Genomic DNA, 6,000 nt, shown 5'->3' with positions numbered 1-6,000 from the left:
AGGAGCAGGCCAACAGAAAAAAAAAAGGGAACCGATCTGCTGATTATTTACGACAATGCCACTATCCATTGGTAAGTAAGTCGTAACGGTCGTTTTCGGCTGAGGATTCCATTTTGCGCAGCCGTCGGTTACATGGAGGAGGATGCGCTGTTTGACTTTGTCTGCTTCTCGTCGTTTGGATGTCGTGCTCCAGGGTTAAGCCTTTTTCTTTTCTTTTTTTTTTTAACCATACGAAAAAAGAATTATATTATTTGTTTGAAACTATTTATTCGAACATTTGTGGTAATTATTAAATCAGCACACCAAAGATGAGCTCGAAAGGTAAAAATGATCAAAATGATCTCGAAAAGTTAGCTAACCAGTCAACTAAAATCCTTTCGATATTGGAGCTAAATAAAGTATAAAGATGTGAAAGAAGAATATTTATTTACATGGCATATCATATAATTTTCAAAATACTCTGGATAAGTAAATATATTTTAATAATATTTAAAATATTTTAAAGAAATAATCTCTCACTGTTCAAAGTATCGATCGAAGTTATTGAATGAGACTCAACATGGATCTTGGCATTCCTTCACTTAGGAGTTGGCTCCAATCCCACCGGTTGATGTTATCATATGGTTTATCATATCATATAATTTTCAAAATACTCTAGATTAATAAATATATTTTAATAATATTTTAAAATATTTTAAAGAAATGGCCTCTCGCTGTTTAAATTATCAATCAAAATTACGGAGTGAGACTCAACGTGTATCCTTGGCATTCCTTTATCGATGTTACGATATGGGTTAAGTTAGAATATGAGTAATCTCTTCTTTGCCTTTCAATCACGTGAAGGACTTTAATGTATGACTTTGATTGAGAATCGATCTTTGTTTAATAATGAGACACATGCACATTGTTCGGAACCAACATCTAACTTCACGACTTTATTCGAGAACTAAATCATTACTCCTGTAAAAGAACTCGTAATATGGTTTGCTGCTCTATGCCTCTATGCGCCATGTCTTAATTCGGAAAAATGAATTAGCACTACAAGTAGTTATATAATTTTAATATTTTCTTTCTCTTTCAAGGAAAATTTCATATTCTAATCGATTATTTTGCGCTATATTCTTATATCGGTAGTTATCTTGTCATTATCCGACTTCTTAATATACAAGTTCTATCCATCACATCTCATACTTCGCATGTCTCGATTACAAGAACTATGTGATGCAAGAGGAAACCTTATTTTATAATACAAGAACTATGTATATTGCTGGATAGAGGAATAGACAAATTGTAAAGGGCAAATTCTAAAACAAAAATTCTAAGTTTTCAATTTTTTTCTAACATAGCTTTTTTTATTCTTTGTATTATTTTGGCATAGTATTCATTATTCTTTTAGAGATGATATTACCCCTTATCATCGTCTTATCATTAGCCTTCGTCCCCTCTGCCCCATCACATTACGTTATAAGTCATCTCCATTACAACAAGACTCTTTCGTCCTGTTTGTCGCCTCTACTCACCTCCTCCTACCTCCATCCTATGTCCCTTCATAAATGAACAAGGGATGATAAGATAATAGTCATAAAAGGTGGAGTTATAAGAGGGGTAGCGGAAGAGGCACAACAACTTTCTTTTGACATCGCGTCGTTATAATTTTCCTCCCTCCTTAACATCGACAATCACCTCTACATATCCTCCTATAAACAACCCCTTCTTCCCTGGGTCTTTCACCTTCACTTATCTCATCGACTACCATAATCATATTATCTCTATATTCATCCCCATGATTATCTCACCCGCTACCCCTCCTACAACTCTACATCCATCGATGGTTGCCTTATTACCTCATGCTCACCTTGCATCCTCATCTTCGACGTCAGCATAAGAAGAGGCGAAGCAAGAACATTTGAAGGAAGCAAGAGGATGAAAGCAAATGGAGGGATGTGGAGGCAATGAGTGAGACGAAAGGTCTCACGATGGCAAAAGCGATATACAACGTAGCACGATGAGGCAAAGATGAAGAATGAAAATAGCTATAGTAAGGCAACGAGATGGAGGAGGTCAAAACGAGGCAAAGGCAATGACAAGTGAGGTAGAGAACAAAAATAATTTTATATTTAAAAAAATAAAAGATGATTTACAAGAATAACATAAGATTCTAAACTTAGAGTTTAGTTTAGAGAATTATTTGATTATAAAAAATCTAAATTCTTTTAGGGAAATGAATAATAAAATAATTAACTAAATTTGAAATATGGATTATATATGATAGTGGATCAATGTTTTCGAGAAATGATTTTGTACAAATTCAGATTAAAAAAAGATTATACTCGATCATGTTTTGGAAAAAACATTTCATATCAAAAAGTTAATATTATTTTCACTCAAACCCCAACATCTGTAAAAGCAAGGATATTTTAGTAAAAGAATAAGCCAACCTGGGGGTACTGTTTTGGGCCCCACGAGGAGACCCAAGCAGTGGTCACGTGCCCCAAGCCCCAATGGCTCGTCAAAAAGAGCGCCAACTATTCGAACACTGTGCGCCTATTCTGACGGCCAAGCTTTCGGTAGACCCCGGAGACAGACATTGTTGTTACGAATTGGCAATTGAGCCATTCGAAGATATGACATATTAAATGTCCCTGTCACTTACGCGTTGTTCTCATCTGCCTCGCTCTGCTGTGTACATCAGCAACTTTGTTCAAAATTTCAGAAAAGTCAATCCTAATAACTTTCCACGAGCTCGTGCCGACAAGTTTCTCGGTGTCAATGTAACACGATCGATTCCAAGTCAATCATAAATGTTTACGTATTTCATTACGTAGTTGAATGATCAGGAGTGTCAACACATGATCATCCCAAAAACCAATCCGTATGGTTGGTTGGAATGAATAGTCACTAGAAATACGAAAATTGAAGATACAATAGAATAGTCCTTCGGACTTGAGATAACCAAGGTTTGATCCCGATTATCAAATCAACATCTTGATAGTCAAGAAAATAGAACACACCATTAACTGACATCTTTATAAAATTTAACGGTTGACATCTCCGATTCCCAATCGATAATGGGTTTAATACATCATTACTAGACTTAAGGTTGTTGGGAGACTCATCCAACCTGATTAATTGTTCTTTGTTGTTTAAGACAAAAGATTTACTTTAACTGTTTAATCACTTTGAATCTAACAACATAAATCAGATTTACATTTTTTTCAAAAAGTCAATCATGTTAATGAATGGTACGTAAGTGATGAGGATAATAATTGCGACAAGACCGGGGCTGACGTCAACTGCCCCAAATGACGTCTCATGCCTCGATCGATCCGACAGCACTTGGTCAAACGGATCAGAACGTCGGTCGAGGCGTACTAACGTCCTGCTCAGACACAATCCTTCATGTCATGCCAACACCAGTGTCAGACGCTACCAGGAGTATGAGCCTGCCCTCTGCAAGCGGGCACATCAGGAAACAGTAAGCTTCCCTATAAATATCATCACATTCTGAACGGGATGGTGGAGGCAGACAGAGGGAACTAATAAACCCCATTTATCATCCACTGACTTGATCGTCGGAGGGGTCGAGTTGAGCTCTCCCGACCCGACCTGTGTGCAGGTACGAATACAGAGGCCTCCCGCTGGACGCCCAGGCGAGGAGCCCCCTCTCGGAGGAAATGACGATCCCGTCCCGATCGGACCACTACAGTCGACCACCTCAGCGGTCTCCAGGGTCGTCCCGGGAAGATCCCCCATCGTCCGGACCCGAACCAAGCTGCGTCAGCCCCGAGGTGATGGCTTAAGGTTGTTTACACTAATAGTAAGTATTTACATCACCGGCTACTCAAGGCTAAATCGGGATATGTTTCGTTGTCAATAATTGATTTGGAAGGGGAACAGCATCCTATTTAAAGGAAGTCAATCAGAGTGGAGGTCAAGCGGAAGCGATACGTTAACGTAGCCATCATTGACACGGCAGCCATGACGTGGCTATGTGTCAAATACACACAAGTCAAGTGGATGGTGACGGTGCATCGACAGCCTTTCGGCCATCGCTAAAGTCCGTGCTTTGCCCACCCGTCTCTTTTCTTTCTTTTTTCCTAACGTTTTATGACTCAGCTGGCGCCGCCTTCGCCATCGGAGGTAAAGACGAAGAGACGCCACGACGGACCCTTCTACCTTAAGCTATTCTTTTTATGAGATGACACATTGTTCGTCTCCGCTTTCACCCCCACTTGCTTCGTGTTCTACGATATTTTATTCTACACATTCGAATCTGCCTTTTTTTTCCCCTTTTGTTTTGTTTTGTTTTTGTTTTTTTTTTAATCGTGTTGGCAAGACCGTGGAAACTGACTAAGCAAACATCGCAAAATAAACAAAGGGAGTGAACTCTTTACCTCGAATGGGAGAGTTACTTTGTCGACAGCTTTTTGCAGTCCGTCCATATAGGCCGTAATGTACCCATCCCAAATTTATTAAGAACCTGAGAGAGCAAGACAGTCGAGATTCCTCAGATTTAGCTGCTTGCAAACATTAGTGATACAGAAAAGTACAGCTTGCATACATAAACTGGCCGACCAAAGAGATACAGAAAAGCTAGGTTAGTCAGTTGATGAGAAATTGAAATTAATGAACTTATCAGAAGATGAGTGTGAACAATATTAATGTAGCAGACTACAGCTAGTTAAGTCACTCTCATCCCAACGCAGTCCTGCAATTAGCACATTATTTCTGATCTCCTCTATTATTTATGATCCGTTTCAACTATTTTATACGATTTGCTAAAAGGATAATGCAATTAGCACGTTATCCGTACTCACAAAATTTGGGAATGCACGTGCCTCATGATTTGCTTTCTCGGGCCTTGCATATAAGCAAAGGTCTGATTATATGAATCAGTTCCACATACTTTAAACCTAATGCTAAAATGATATGATGTAATCATCTTAAAAGAATAGAAGATAAGAATAATCAAGGACACCAATCTTGGATTGATGCAAAGCAAACAGTTTACGAGCCAAAGGCTTCGTGAGTAGAGCAAGAGCAGATCGTTGCTGCTGTTGTTACTGTTGCTACGGTTGTGACGACGACGATTGCAGTAAAAGAGAAACAACAAAGAAGGAAGCTATAACAGAGGAGAAAAGATGGGGAAGTGCTAGTGAGCGCAGCACTAAAGACACCACAACGGAAGGGAACAGACGTTGGCGCAGAATGACAGTGGAGAAGACAGTTACCGTTCGTCGAGGAGGAAAGATTTATCGCACCGACAACTTGACGATGGAAAAGCAATAGTAGAAAGCCAGCAATAGTAGAAAGCCTTTTCTTTTGCCGCTGGAGGTAGAGAAACAACAGTGATGAGTCGACAGCGAGAAAAGAGCTTGCTCTAAACAAGCGGCTCTGATACCATGATGGAAAGAATAGAAGATAAAAATAATTATTGAAGAAGCTTTATTGTATAAGCTTTATTGAAGTATCTTTAGCTTGAATACATTAACATATCGCTCTCCTATTTATACAGATTATGAGAAAGAATTTTTCTCAACAAAATAAAAAATTTTCCTCAACAGAGTAGAGAAATTTCCTCATTGACGAGAAAACGATCTATCATTAAAGGGACAACATCCTACATAAACCATATTGAGGAGATGGACATAATCACTAGTAAAATACTACTTGTGTTTTGAGCAATTGGTGGCCAGGATGTCCTCTCCATATTATCAAGTTTGCTTCGTGCCTAAGAATACTCGAAAAGGTCATCAATACTCCAGCTAGAGGTTCCAAGAAACCTGTGCATCACCTTCTCACTGGAGTTCCCGGCACGAGGGCAGAATTGCAGAAGAAATATTTAATGCTTGACAAATATCATCCAGCTCAAATTGATGAGGATTTGTGCATAACAGAAATGTGTTACACGCTGATGCTCCCGGGAGAGGCATCAGTTAAAGTGATGGCTAAAAAAGAGCATAGATCAGTACACCAACTAATGAATTCTTCAAAATACCT

This window comes from Musa acuminata, chromosome BXJ1-8 (assembly GCF_036884655.1).
Source record: "Musa acuminata AAA Group cultivar baxijiao chromosome BXJ1-8, Cavendish_Baxijiao_AAA, whole genome shotgun sequence".
NCBI lineage: Eukaryota > Viridiplantae > Streptophyta > Magnoliopsida > Zingiberales > Musaceae > Musa > Musa acuminata.
The sequence above is the reverse complement of the archived record's forward strand: the minus strand, read 5'-3'. Positions refer to the sequence as shown.